Here is a 14,117-nt window from a genome sequence, read left to right as displayed (position 1 = left end):
CACATACCTCAGTTCAAATCTATAGGGAATGATTCAATTAATAAAAGAGAGAAAAAAAAAGAAGAAAAACATTTCACTCAGTTGCACTTAGTCGTATGTCTTGCATGTTTAGTCTAAAAACTGTAGCGGGGAGAATATTTTAAAAAGCTATAAAAAAAAAAAAAAGATTTCTAAAAACAGACACATTTAGAGCTTGTTTCATCTGGGGAATCTCGCATTCTTTTATTTTGCAAACCATTTGCAAACCAGTCCAGACCTCAGGCCTTTTTTCCATAAAGAAGTCACCTTGCTTTGCTTTACTCCATCACCTTTGAACCCCACTGATGGTTGCGTTTTAGTGGGCTTTTCTTCCAATAGGTTGTACATACATGACCGTATGACCTTGTGTCCTGTCTTGTTTCCCTTCCTTGTTCCGTTCACAGAACAACAACAAAAAAATGTTTGTATTATTCTCTTTTCTTTATCACAACTGCTTTGTATTTACTATTAAAGAAAAAAAAAAGCTATGAAAAAAAAAACAGCTGTATGTATTGAAATAGCAAACTGTGCTGCAAATGTATTTTACTTAGTAATCCTTGCTTAAAAAGAAAGTCATACCAACGGACATCTGCGTGAGGTGGTCAGGGGTGGGACGGGGGAGGGCTGGGATGGAGAACGGGGGATAATCCCTGACTTTGGGTTTTAAACTGTAAAATAGAGAAAAACACGTTTTTTTTCCCTCTCTCTCTCTGTTATCATTGACCTAAGCATTTTGTACAGATTTTTTCCCCTCTTTTTTGTGTTAAGCTGTTTTTGATACTTCCCTTCCTTTCCTTTTTTTGATGGTCCAACCACTGCCTTCTCGACTGTGGCTGTACTGTGTGTAAAATGGGTGTCTGCCCAGAGATAGGGCACTGCCTCTACTGGTTGCATGAATCATTCAGGGGTCGCGGGGAAGATGAGTAATTGTGAAGTGGTCACTAATAATGCTGGGAGTGTATTGGATATTTTATATGAAACAAACAGGAAAAGATTTCAAAATAAATATGCAGTGCCAAGATGTAAAGATTACTTGTAAAATGCTTCTCTTTTTCAAGAATAAACCATTCACACATGTTTCATGATTCAGTCCATAGCTGGTAGGTGATGTAGACATAGCATTTTAGTTGGTCTCCAAATATATATAAATATATATGAATATATTTTTTATCTCAACTGCTCTGAGATTTTTCTTTTCTTTTTTTCCTTTTTTATCTGGATGATAGAAAATCAAGCACAGTAGTTTTTTTTTTTTTCATGTTGAACACACACAGTTTTAACAACTAAACTGGATGTCGCCCCCTCACCTTCCTCACCGTCATCTTTATTCTGCCACCCGCCCTTTAATGTCTGTGTGCTCGGTCTTTGTGGCTTTGAGGGGGTTTTTTGGTTGTTGTTTTTATTTAGTTTTTCCTGAAAAGGACACTTTGTGGCCGCACCCCTTCCACCACAAGTTCATCATTCACTCATCACTCACCCAGCTTCCCTTGTGTCCTCCCCTGGGTCACACCATACAACCACCCCCTCTCCATCCTGTGTTTCAGTCTCTGTAAGGTACAGTCCAAAGGGGAAGACATGGTGCTTTACACTCTACACTTCCTCTCTCTCTCTCTCTCTCTCTCTCTCTCTCTCTCTCTCTCTCTCTCTCTCTCTCTCTCTGTCTCTGTCTCTGTCTCTGTCTCTGTCTCTCCTCCTCTCTGCAGCTCGGTATACTGATGTTGATGCTGTAAAACCTGTACAGTGGACTCCTGTTGATGCTGTAAAACCTGTACAGTAGATTTCTGTTGATTGAAGAGAAAATTATGCACCATCCCACTTGCTCATCTGTAACCCCCCCCCCCCCCCCCTCCCGTTCCTTGTCTGTACTACTGCAGACACTTATGTTGTGGTCAGTCACAAGGACTGACTTGAGCATTCAGAAAATGCAATAAAAATGCTGTTGTTCACATTATGTTATGGTGATGCCTTATTTCGAAAGTAAGAGAGAACTTGTAGTACAGCAAAAAGTGATGTGTGCGCGCGTCTGTGGCAGGTCAGATAAGGGGGAAAAACAGTATCAACTGCATCATTTCACTACATCATGAGTCCATTTAGCATTTAATAGCTGATTGCCTATTGAACTAAACTATGGTGATTATCACTGTGCAGTCCTCAGAGCCTGAGAAGCTTCCTATTGCTACGGCTCTGTTTGTCCCAGGATGCTGACTCGCACCATCATCTCGGGCCCAACATTAAATTATCTTGTAATTAAAAAGAGACAGTTAAACTGTCTTTTCCTAACAGCAATTTAGGTAACTGCATTTGAAAAGCTATAAATTGTCAGGGCATTAAAATTCCAGAAATATTAGCGATATGGATTTCTTGATGGAAATTAATGCTGATGACCAAGACTTGCATTTTTACGACGGAAGCACAGGTCACAACAGCCACAAAACAGAAGACCGAGATCAAGTCTAAGCACTTTTAATCTTGTGAAACAAGCAATTACAAATAGTTGCATTGATTCGTTAAAAAGCTTTGGGTGACATAAATTGTTTCCCCCGCTTCGCTTATTGCTTCAATACATAAATGTCAGAGGATATATTATTAATTAAAGCCAAAGAGCAACAAGATTTAAAGGAAACAATATAAAATCATGACCAATCTTTTTGCAGCCAATATTTTATCTGGCATTTAGAATTGTGTATTTCATTGTTGTTATCTCACCATTATTCCCCCAGCTCATAACAGCAGATTTGTCTTAACCTCGTTGGGCAAGTAACTGATTAATAGTGGATTTATCTTAACCTCATTGGCTAAATCATAGATTAATGAAAGCTATATCCTTGGCCCATTGACTAGATCAGACGTTGTTCTGTTTGGTGTATATGCGGGGGTGGTTAAAAACAATGAAAGGCCTTCATTAACAGGATCATGATGTAGTCACTTCACAAAGGGACCTTTTCCACAAAATGAATAAAAAAAATTTTGTGCATCACCCGATTTGTAGCCAAGAGGAGATCCTGTTTGAAATATTTTCAACACAAAGTATACAGATAAAAAATACATTAGGAGCCTAAAATAGGTGCATACTAATTGTTCTGAGATGCATCTTAGTTAATATGCAGTTCAGTAGTTAGTGGGTGTGCACATGCAGTACACAGTGCTTGACTATTAAGTGCTGAAATGATACATTTGATACGTTTTCGTGCAATAGTGCAAAAAAAAGTATGTAATTACATACAGTTTTCTAGATCACTGAACCTTGCATAACAATAGCAGTTATGCAAGGTGGTGACAGGAAACCAACAGTTTGCACCTTAAGCATTCACTTGGGACCGAATCTGTCAAACCCCCCCCCCTCCAAAATAAAAATCAGCCCTTGTCTCTGGCGTGTTCCCTTCTTTCCGTCCCATTCATCTCCTTGAGTTTCAAAGCCATGCTCCGTCCCCACTGCCACCCCACCTCCAGTGCTGGCTGAAAGAAATGAAATGGGCAGATTAGCCTGTTATCTTATTGACACGTATTGAATTGCAGTAACGGAGCTCAATTCCTGCTCATTTCATTCTAATTAAAGCTTGTGTGTGGCTATAGCAATCCACACAAGAGGTTTCCTTTAACAGGCTAAGCTGGCAAATTCCCAATATTGCAGTGTGGCAATTAGTAACCCTGCACTATTTGCTATTCACGGTTTGATGTAAAAACTTGTTTATTAAGATGGGCTGCAGGCGCTGGTGTGCAGTAGACCTGCCAGTAATTAGATTCCAATTATTTGTCTGTTTCTGATATTGTAAACTGGCACTTACCACATCAGTTAAATTGACACACGGTGCTGCTTGGTTTATTCGGTAATTAAAACATGTTCTGTTAATTAGATGATGACCACTTTATTCCAGGGCCCTTGTGTTTGGTTTTTGAACGTGAGTGTGTGTGCGTGCACGTGTATGCGTGCGTGTATGTGTGTGTGTGAGTGTGTGTGTGTACTGGTGTAGTGTGCTTTGTTTGGATCATGAGTTGCCAGACGCTCTGCTAATCAGCCCTTGTTTTGTTTCAATTACCACCTGCTGTTCAAAAGGCATGCCTGCCTCCCCCCTCCCTCCCCCTTGCTCTGCTCTGCTCTGCTCAGCACCGCGCTCCAGCTAGGCCACTCTCAGTCCCAGCTCCAGCATTAGACAAATTATGCATGTCTGATTTATGTAGAGGCCTTTCAAGGTAACTCCGAGCAATTAAACTCAGAGTGCAATTCTACTGAATATATGAAAGATGCCCGTGAACCTCCGACGTAACATCACTTGTCAGCTCTGGAAAAAAGGCAGAGCACAATTTTTCTTTCGTTTTTTTTTTTTTTTTAAAGCCTTATTGCTTATGCCACTTGTATAACACAGGGGTTATGTCTTTTATCTGTAGGGAAAAAGAAAAAAGAGAGATGTTTGAATGTAACAGCAGAGTGTTGGGAGTAGCTGTTAACATATGTAATGCTGTCAAGGTCATTTTACTGAACATGAAAGACAGTAGCAATGACATACTGTACAGATGAGATATAACAAGCAACAATGGCTCCGAAATATTTGCTGTGTGGGCGGGAAAATGTCAACCCATCAAGAAGACCTGATTCTGGAAACGATCAGTAAAATGTATGGCAGTAATGTCAGCAGAACCATGATGTCAAATCCCAGTTCTCCCATATAAATTGTGAAGTTTTGTTAACCATTCGCTTTGGCGGATGTAACAGTCTACTGAAGTATTTGGTTTGTATCTATCAAAAATGAAACAACCCCTTAGAATAATCCTTAAATAAAATGAAATAATGAAGAGACTGCATGTTGTTTACACTGAATAGTCCCTCTCTGAAGGATTTCAGCATTTTTGGGAGATATTATACCAAAAACCTCAACAGGAGGCATGATTGACTGGTATCATCAATCTCAATTAGTTTTGTCTCCATATACTGTGAAAACCTGCTCTGATTGCTTTTCATGTTTTGATGAATTTGATGTTTTGCTCGCGTTATCAACCCACAACTGCAACAGCAGTCTCAGCTCTTAGTTTGTGTATTCACATGACTGACCAGAGATTCGGTGGAAGTCTTGAAACACATTCAAATCAACCAAACTGAAGTCTTTCATAGTCCTCCTATATGTTATAACCATAAATGTCTATGTTCAACATGGAAATCCCAGTATAAACCATTTCAATGAAACAAGCACTATCTGTCACTCATTTGAGCTCTTCCCTTTGTTATTTTATTCATTCTTTATTTCCTTCTTGGTATTTCTCCTAATATGCAGCTCAACGAGGCATCCTTGAATAATTGAAGAGGAGCAAAACAACATGAATAATTGCGAGTCTTCCTGCTCTCTGTCATTTTGAATTAATGACTGACACAACATTTTTGCATACCAGGAAAGTAAGAAATACTGGGCATTTGCCTAAAATATGTCACATTATGCCACGCAACAATACTCCCCCCCCCACCCCTTCCTTTTGGTATTTAAGTGAAGTACAAACGTCCTATCAATGTAATTGCACTTCCAAACGACCAGCTGTCCAGTCATGAAGTGCCACGTGTAGGTATCCTCACTTATGTGGAGGTGTATTAGCATAATGGATGCAGTCGATGAAAATATGGTGGCATACATTTTACATAAAACAAAACCACTTATAGCACGGTGCCACGGCGTACCGCACATTCTTTTGAAAAGCACAATAATTAAGTCACCAGAAGAGTGGACTCTTAGTCTTTTTGCTGTATCCTCAATTTGTGTCCAAATGTGCAGCTTGCCTTTAGAGGAAGGGGGGTGCTGGGGGGGGGGGGGGGGAGGTTTGCTTGCGTATCATTCAAAGCTGTCATGGACAGTGTTCACCTGCAGTGAACCTTGATTGAGGCGGCCTGTGACTTTACACTGATGCCCTCCTAATCTGAATGACTGGCATGTTAATTTCCTCAACGCTGCCATTCAAAACACAAACATGCGATGTTGGCTTTAGAACCAGGAGGCCTGGCGGAGTGAATTTCAAGCACTTATTCAAATATTTCATTAAAATGTAAATTTTACAATAGCGTACGCCTAGCCGAGCGCAAGGCACGACTTAAGAAGTTATGAAGTTATAACACCATTCGCCTTTCTGATGGCAATTAACCAGGACTGTAATGTCCTTAGCTTGTGTTTTTATCTCTTTTTACAGCACGCTAACAAAATGCATCAAATGCAACAGGGCTTTGAGCTGAGCGGTATTGACTATTAAGGTGTGTGGGTGGTTTTAGGAAAAAAAAAAATACAGAACCCAATTAAAACATGAAGACTCACACAGACTGGTAGCTAATCAATTCTCTTATCTTCACGAAGTGCAAATTCACTGATTAAAGTTGAAGCCGGGAGGGGGGGTTAAAAAAACACTATATGTCAAAGAATTGCAAATGAGGAAACGGCCGCCATAGACAGACAGACACATGACTTGAATCATTTGACAAAATGGTCCTGGAGAGCTCGTCCCGTTGATCAACACTGGCTTAATGCGATTTCCCCCGATCATTGTCAGATGTCTGATGTGAGCCCGGCTGTACCTGAAAGGCCTGTCAATAGGCTAATCAGGCATCAGGAATTAGAGAGAAATCTTAATTACCTACACACTGCAAATAAAGGCCTTGCTTCTATGTCTGTGTGTGTGTGTGTGTGTGTGTGTGTGTGTGTGTGTGTGTGTGTGTGTGCGTGCGTGCGTGCGTGCGTGCGTGCGTGCGTGCGTGCGTGCGTGCGTGCGTGCGTGCGTGCGTGCGTGTGTGGCATGCAGATCACCCATTGTGCCACCTCACTCCCTGTCACTTCTGGGCGTTTTAATTTTGGTTGCAGTCTCGGCTACACGTACGGCCAAATAAATAAATAACAAGTGATGGCAAGCTGATCCAATTTCACTCTGCAAATTCATAACCTTGTTGTTGGCTTGTTTTCATGCTAAGAAGAAACACTCTGGCTTGAAGGGTCCCTGAGAAGCAGTAAAAAAAAAAGAAATCAACCTCTGTTTTGACTAGTTTGCAGCAGCGGGAACAACACCCACCTTCTCTTTCTCCGTCTTTCTCAATTTTTTTTACCATTCAGGGGGAAGACAAAATGGTTGCAGGTGGTGATGAAAATAAAAGCCATCCATCATTATTTATTAGGCATGAAAAAGATACACAATAATGTAATTTAATCTCTCAGCAGACAATTATTTCCACATATTGATAATGCAATGCGAAAAGTGCCATGAATCCTAATATGATGTTTGCTTTTATTGGTGTATAATACAACCAGAACAAATAATGTAATTGTATCAGGGGGGAAATGTAATTATTTGCACATGCTAACACTATAATACCAATCTGACTGAGACAACAGTATCATATTATTTTGCTGTGCTTAACTAGTTACAATTTGCATTAAGTTATTAGGTCTGGGCGGCAATAAAGACATCCCCCTCCATGCGATCGCAGTCCTTTTCTTTTCTTTTTCCATTACTGGGGCTCTCATATCCCGGCTCCAAACTTGAGCACATTCACAGTTGTCCTCAGAATTGATCTAGTCTAACTTTGCTTTTCGCCTGTAAGTTGACAATAAAGTTTCCTGGAATATTTCTTTCTCGCTTTTTTTTTCAGATGGGGACTTTATTAGAAGATCCCAAATATCACTTATCTCCTCAGCGAAAGGTCATGACAAACAGTGTCATTCCCTCTATTATAACACTCGCATAAACAACAAGAAACGCAAAAGAAACGTGTCTGAGGGTGGCGCCTCAAAATTTCATTTATCATTTGTAATGATTAACCACTGAGCAAGCATTTAAAAACAGCGTTGTGCACCAACTGTCAGGCCAGATAAAGCTCCCACTCCTCTCCATCATGTTTTGAATAGTATGGCATGCATACCATATTCAACTAATGACAAAGTGAGTCGATGTCGAAATTAGATCAAGCATCTACAGAAGTATCCTTCTGACATTATGAAAATGTTTTATTGATGACTCATTATTGTCAGTCCGGCGTGAGGTGAGTTCGATCCAGCCTAATAGAAGATGCAAAAGTGTCATAATAATAATGCCATCTAAATAATGAATATCTTAAGCTAATCCATCTCATTGCGGGGTATGTACATATTTTAAAGCTTCATTTGCATATTCAGAGCAAACACAGAGCAAAGCCATTAGATGGGCAAGATGGGTCTCCTCCTCTTTTTTTGATGAATAGTAATAAGGCTTTTGAGTTATTGGCCTTTAAGAAGTACGACAAGCCAATCCCAAGCAAATTTGGTCCAAGTAAAAAATAACATTGATTACATTGTGGTGAGTCTGTATGAAGTGAGCTCGAAAAAAAAAACATCTCACGCATATTTAAAGGCTCCCTGAGGTTTCTAATAAACGTCTGAAGGCCTGCTTCACACACACACACACACCAATCACCCCCATCCACCTCCCACCAAAAGTAGATCATTGTTGCTCAGGAGATATTAGGATTGTCCACAATCCTGAACGTCGCTGGTCTTCAATCTATATCATAAATCATTCTCTCTACTCTGTCAAATCAGGATGTCCCTCAGAACTCTCCAAATGCCGTTAAGAGAAGCCTGTGCTAGTGTCCCGGCAATGACAGTCTAAATGCTCGCACTAGTGGGCTCCCCTAGTTGCATTTTAAGGTCCCTACTGGTTTGCTGCTGTTTGAGGCGGTATAGCAGTGTTAATATCCCAGTTGGCTTTGTACACTATATGGTAAATGCCTCTAAGCTCAGCGTTTGAACACCGCCTCTCTCTCCCCACGCCTCCCCAATCCCACCCCCCCTTTTCTGTAATGACTCCTTGGAGATTCTGTGGTTTCCTGTGGTGCATTTCCTGTCCTACCCGGCATATAAGCAAATAGAAAAGAGGGGAGGCTGGTGCTGGGACCGCAGCGGAGGGAGAGGTGGTGGCACAGAGGAGGCGGTGGTGGTGGTGGTGGTGGTGGTGGTGGTGTTGGCGGCAGCGGCAGGGTGGATTGGCACAGCTCTCCGTGCGCCGGCGCACCAGGGCCCGACTCCCATTTCCCACGTGCGCCGTGAAATGAATCAGCAGCTCCGAGATCAATAGGAGCCCCGGTGGTGAACGCGAACAACAGGGGGTGTGCGGGGTGGGCTATGGCGGGGGTGAGAAAAAGCGCCAAGGCATTATCAGAAACCCACTGCCAATCTGTGGCAAGTGAAGCCTGCACCTTCCCTGGATACACCACTGGTCTTTGAAATTAAAGTCGGCATCGGTAATCCACGGAAATGGCCCCTCTACTCCAGCTTAACACCGGTTTAGTTTCAGCTCAGCTGATGATAAAGCGTGACAGAAACACAGAGCTCTATCTGCTCTCGCGTTGGGGGCTGATAGGTTCTGCCAGCTTATCGGTGAACAGGCAGCTAACCTCCTTGTGCCTGGCCTGTGGACAGAACTGAGGAGTCTATTTACAAAAGGAGCCTCGGTGGGGGCTTGTAAATAACACCTTATTTTCCTGGGACAAAAGGCGGAGGTAGGAGAAAGAAGGAGAGAGAAAGAGAAAGTGAAAAGTGAAAAAAAAAGACAGCATCGAAACTTTTTTCCAGAGAGATTTTTTCTTCTTCTTTTTTAGCCTTTGCACCTCTCTCTCTCCCGACAAGCAGAAGGTTGAACTCTAAGTGATAGAGTGTATTCATGTAAATCCACAGGAGCATAGCCGGGGGGAAATTGACAGGGATCTAGTGGAGCGGTTTGCCTGTAAAGGGTGGGATTTACATGTTAAACTAGGGCTTAAAAAGCCTCCCTAACCCCCCTCCCATCCTCCCTCTCTCCCTCCCTCCTTCCCAAATTCACCTGTTCTCCTCTTCCCTCTGATCACACAGCTGTATGGGTTAGGTTGGTCTGCTGATCCCTAATGCCTTTCATTTTTGTTCACAGTTGTCAGTCACAGTAGATGAACTTATTTTGCTGCGTTTAAGGCCCATAATCTCCTCAGAACTGCCGTATGCAAGTTTAGGAGTTTTAGTGTTATTATATAAACATAAACTACCTCTAATGCCATTTCCCCCCTTACGAAATCTCCTCACATCTAGCATGGATAGAAAGTGTGCACATTGTGGACAGTAATTTATCATTCAAAACCACAACAGTACGTGGCTCTGGATTTGGTAGTAAATGCAGAGAGATATGCTGGTTTTGAGGGGGTATGGAATAATCCCTTTAACTGTAGGTAAATGCTTGTTTTTGCATGTTAGAAAAGTGCAAGCGTAAAGCTTTTTGGACGGGAAGTGGCTGTGGGCTGTGAGGGTTCAGGGTATAGCTCCTGGGCTCTCCAAAAAAGCTCGCTGACTTTCTGCACCCCCAGGCACTGGGGAGGGAACTGCAGGCAGCCACTCACAAGGCTGGAGGAAAATATGCATAAAGCACATTCAAGCTTTTTTTCTCCCTCCCTGCTTTTCTTTTTCTTTTCTTTTTTTTTTTTTTGTTCGGCCGAAACTGCTTAGTCTGTAAACAAAAAACCCCAAACAAACACAGCAACAGTCTAAACAAAACCGCGGAATGACTTCTCGTTCCTGAGATTGTGCTAAATGTCATGGCGGACCCCCTTAATGCACGTATATCTCACAGGAACCAACTGCAAAAGAGCCCAACGGTTCTCCTTTTTGTTTTGTTTTGGGTTTTTTTTTTTTTTTTGGTTTTGTATCCCCACCCCCCCCCTCCCCCAAACTAAACAATGATAACATTTTTCTGAGCTGGACTGGCTGCCAATAAAATTAATGGGAGAGTTGTGTCAAGTGCATACAGGAAGTGAGCTTTTTAAATAAACACATTGTTTCGAAACTAATCCACACCCCTATTGTTTACAGTCGGAGAGGGTGTGTTTCAGAGACAGCTTGTCACTAGTCCACCCCGATTAATCCTGCCTGTCAAGGCTGTTCTACTGTGGGTGAAGAGGGACTTAGGCGGTGGCAGGCGAGTCAGTGAGGAGACAAGCACACAGGGGCCCAACAGGAAGAGTTACAGCCAAGCGTACGTTTTAGCTGCCGCTTTTTCACTGGAGAGAGAGTTTATCTTCTGTAAAATATGGCGAAGGGGCATCGAGTATCATTTATTTGCCTTGTATGTATTCCGTTCACTCGGCAAATGCTATGATCCAATTTTCATATTCGAGAGAAGACGGATCGTGTAGCGCTGTTTTAGAGATAACATCTTTACGTTAAATATTAACTGTGAAAGGGAAAAGTTTTGAAAGAAAGAAGTAGAAAACCCATGCAGACTGTTATTTGCCGAGTGATTCATTTCCTCTTTATCAGATTACAAAACAGACGCAGGAGATGGTGCATGGAAAATCTCACCTGGCATGCCACACCACCTCCTCTCCCTCGACCTGCGTACATCTATGACCTTTCCCATACTAAGTCTAAGTAAATCATGTTTGCTGTGAGACTTTTTTTTTCTTTTTTAAAGTTGAAGTTCGCTATAAACACATCTGTGGTGAACTTCTTGTCACACTAACCTGACTTCCCTCGCAGCAAACCCCAAACCACACACATTAGAGGTTCAAAACTGACACACATCAAAAGGAGCTTGGCCCCCACACACGTCATGCATAAAAGGTAACCGGCAAACCGTGTTCGGTAAACATCATAATGTAGCCGTTCGCATTCCTTTAGCGGAGTTGGTTTTAATTGCCTGAGTGTTGAGAAGGGCAGTGGGAGCTGTGCGGGCTGCATGAGTAATGGAGAAGGCGCACAAACGGACATTATTGGTGGCAGATTGTAAATGAAGCGGAGGGCTTCCTGGTTGGTCTGATTTCCATACAGGTACAGAGATAAAGCCACGGTTGAGGAGGACGGGAAACAGGAGACAGGAGCTGAGTGGGAGAAAAAAAATGTTTTTATTGTTGCCGTGTTTCGATTGTTGTTCGCACGTTTGACTGTTTGCAGTGTTCCAGTGGCTTTGTACGTTTTGCATAGATGGCTGAAATGGAAAATGGGGGGGTGGGAAATTGTTGATAGGCTGCTTTGTACATGGAAAACACTGCACGCAAAAAACACACCCACACACACATGGACTCATACACACACAGACACACACACACTTTGGAAGACTCTCTTTCTCTCTATTTTTCTCTGTTTTTCACTTTCTCTCTCTCTTTTACGGACACACACACACACACACACACACACACACACACACGCACACACGCACACACACACAAACACACTCACACTTCCAGCCATCTGCAGCTCAGAAATGTTGATATGAAATGCCTGAGCACATGTGTCAGGCTCAGAGCTACAGACCCCTAAAGCAGGTTATGTCTACTTTTGTCTCGCCTCTGGGAGGCTTGGAGCCGACACAGGGAAACTCTGCTCCTTTTTGGACCGGTTCAATCCCATGCACTCCGCATTTGGCAGGCAGGCCCCACCGCGGCCCGTGGTCTAAATCTTATGGTAACCCAATCTGCACGCCGACAGGAAAAAACAGAGCATTGGTAACTTATGAAGCACTCAGCTGTTGCATTTCCAGACTGTGTGTGTGTGTGTTTTTTTATTTTAATTGATCTTTATTTAGATTGTGTCAGCCTCCTGGGCATGCCCAGGTTGCGACGCAACGATGCTGGTCCGCTTGCCGAGGACACTTGCGTGTTTGTTTGTTTCGTTTGGACGGCTCCGCGGAGCTCAGAGGACTCGTCTGCCCCCAGCATGTGTGCACTCCGGGCTGAGACGCAGCTAAAACCAAGAGAGAGAAATATAATAATCGCACCTCGCCGCAAAACTGCTCTCTCCGGCCTTCTGTTTTCCAAGTCTGGTTACACACGTGTTGGCTGGGCCCGGTATTCAATAGACATTTATAGGAAATAAATTAAGAGATGAATGCGGACCATATGGCATTCGGGGGTTTATTTGTAAAGCCTCCGCATCAAAGCTTTTTCCAGATCACACCATATTAGCTCTGTTTTTCCAGTCCAGCAGAATCAGGAAGGTAACCACAGACTTCCTTGATGGGAAACACATGAGCATGGACGTGAGGCGGCGAGCCCCAAGCATGGATGAAGCGTCTGTGTGGAGCAGTGTCAGAGGTGGGGAGGGAGGGGGTGGGAAGCTGTTGCACCCAGCGTGTCTGGACGTCAGATGACATCCCCCTGCACTACCGTGGTAGCGTAAAAGGCCGGCCATCGGGCAGATGGACCCCTGGGTCTGTTTTTCACGTCTGCGGAGAGCTGGGATGTGTTGAAAGGGGGTTAGCTAAACAGCCCTAAAGAGAGACTCTGTTAAACAAAAACAAAAAAAACACACACACACACAGTCTCCACAGTGGTCGGAACGCCAGAGTGCCAACATGGGGTGTTGGCACAAAGGGCAGCCCGGCAGGGAGCCAAGCGGAAATGACTGTGCCCACAGTACATGGTATGCTGCCTCCGCTGGCGTACATGCCAACCATTTACATTTCGGACCAGTCGACACCAGCACTTTAATAGCCTTAAGTCATGCTCTTTATATGCTCTTAAACTCACAGAAGGTGTGTAGTCAGCAGAAAGGAGGGGCTATTCCCTGGCTTATGTAGCATAGCCGCATTTTGTCCCATAAGTCCTCTATCAAAGCTAATCAGCACTGTCCTCCAGAATGGTGAGGAGCGGATTTGAAGTAGATGGACCATCTCTGCACATCCATACCTTTTGGTTTGTTGGTCATCTTACATTGCTGTAAAGCTTTTTTTTTTTAACCATAAGGGTTTGTGTCAATCGACTTATTTAGTTTATATTTATTCTTCAGAGAGCAAATGATTCTCTCTTTTTTTTTCAGACATGATGGGAAGAATGCTGTGAGAGCACCTTTTGTGTGGATCATTGCCCTGGCATCATCAGAGCCTGCTGTGCGCTACTGGCTAATTTACCTCAGGTCCTGAAAGAAAGCACTTCCAGGAAAAAAAAATATGAGACGAGGGGAAAATGCATCAAAGCTCATGGCTTAAGGCTATAATTAGCTGATGTTTTGTTTGAAATGTGAAAGAACGAATTCTTTTGAGAAACAGCATTGTTTATTTATTTGGTTTTGTTGTTTTAATTCTCTCTCTAGAAAGATGATGTGGAAACAAGCCGCAACACGCTTCAAAAACAGGATGCCATCTCTCCA

General features: G+C 42.9%; 1 protein-coding gene across 14 annotated transcripts in view; it reads left to right on the top strand.

Annotated features, from left to right (window-relative positions):
- foxp1b (forkhead box P1b) overlaps positions 1-1,095 on the top strand; it is a 165,723-nt gene extending 164,628 nt beyond the window's left edge. For all 14 annotated transcript variants that reach the window (XM_031567229.2, XM_031567228.2, XM_031567227.2 and 11 more), the window contains one exon: positions 1-1,095. This exon is cut by the window's left edge and continues 3,242 nt beyond it. The gene's annotated coding sequence lies outside the window, so the exon portion shown is untranslated.
- The last annotated feature ends 13,022 nt before the right edge of the window (positions 1,096-14,117 follow it).

Source organism: Clupea harengus, chromosome 5, assembly GCF_900700415.2.
Source record: "Clupea harengus chromosome 5, Ch_v2.0.2, whole genome shotgun sequence".
Classification (NCBI taxonomy): Eukaryota; Metazoa; Chordata; class Actinopteri; order Clupeiformes; family Clupeidae; genus Clupea; species Clupea harengus.
The sequence above is the reverse complement of the archived record's forward strand: the minus strand, read 5'-3'. Positions and strand labels throughout refer to the sequence as shown.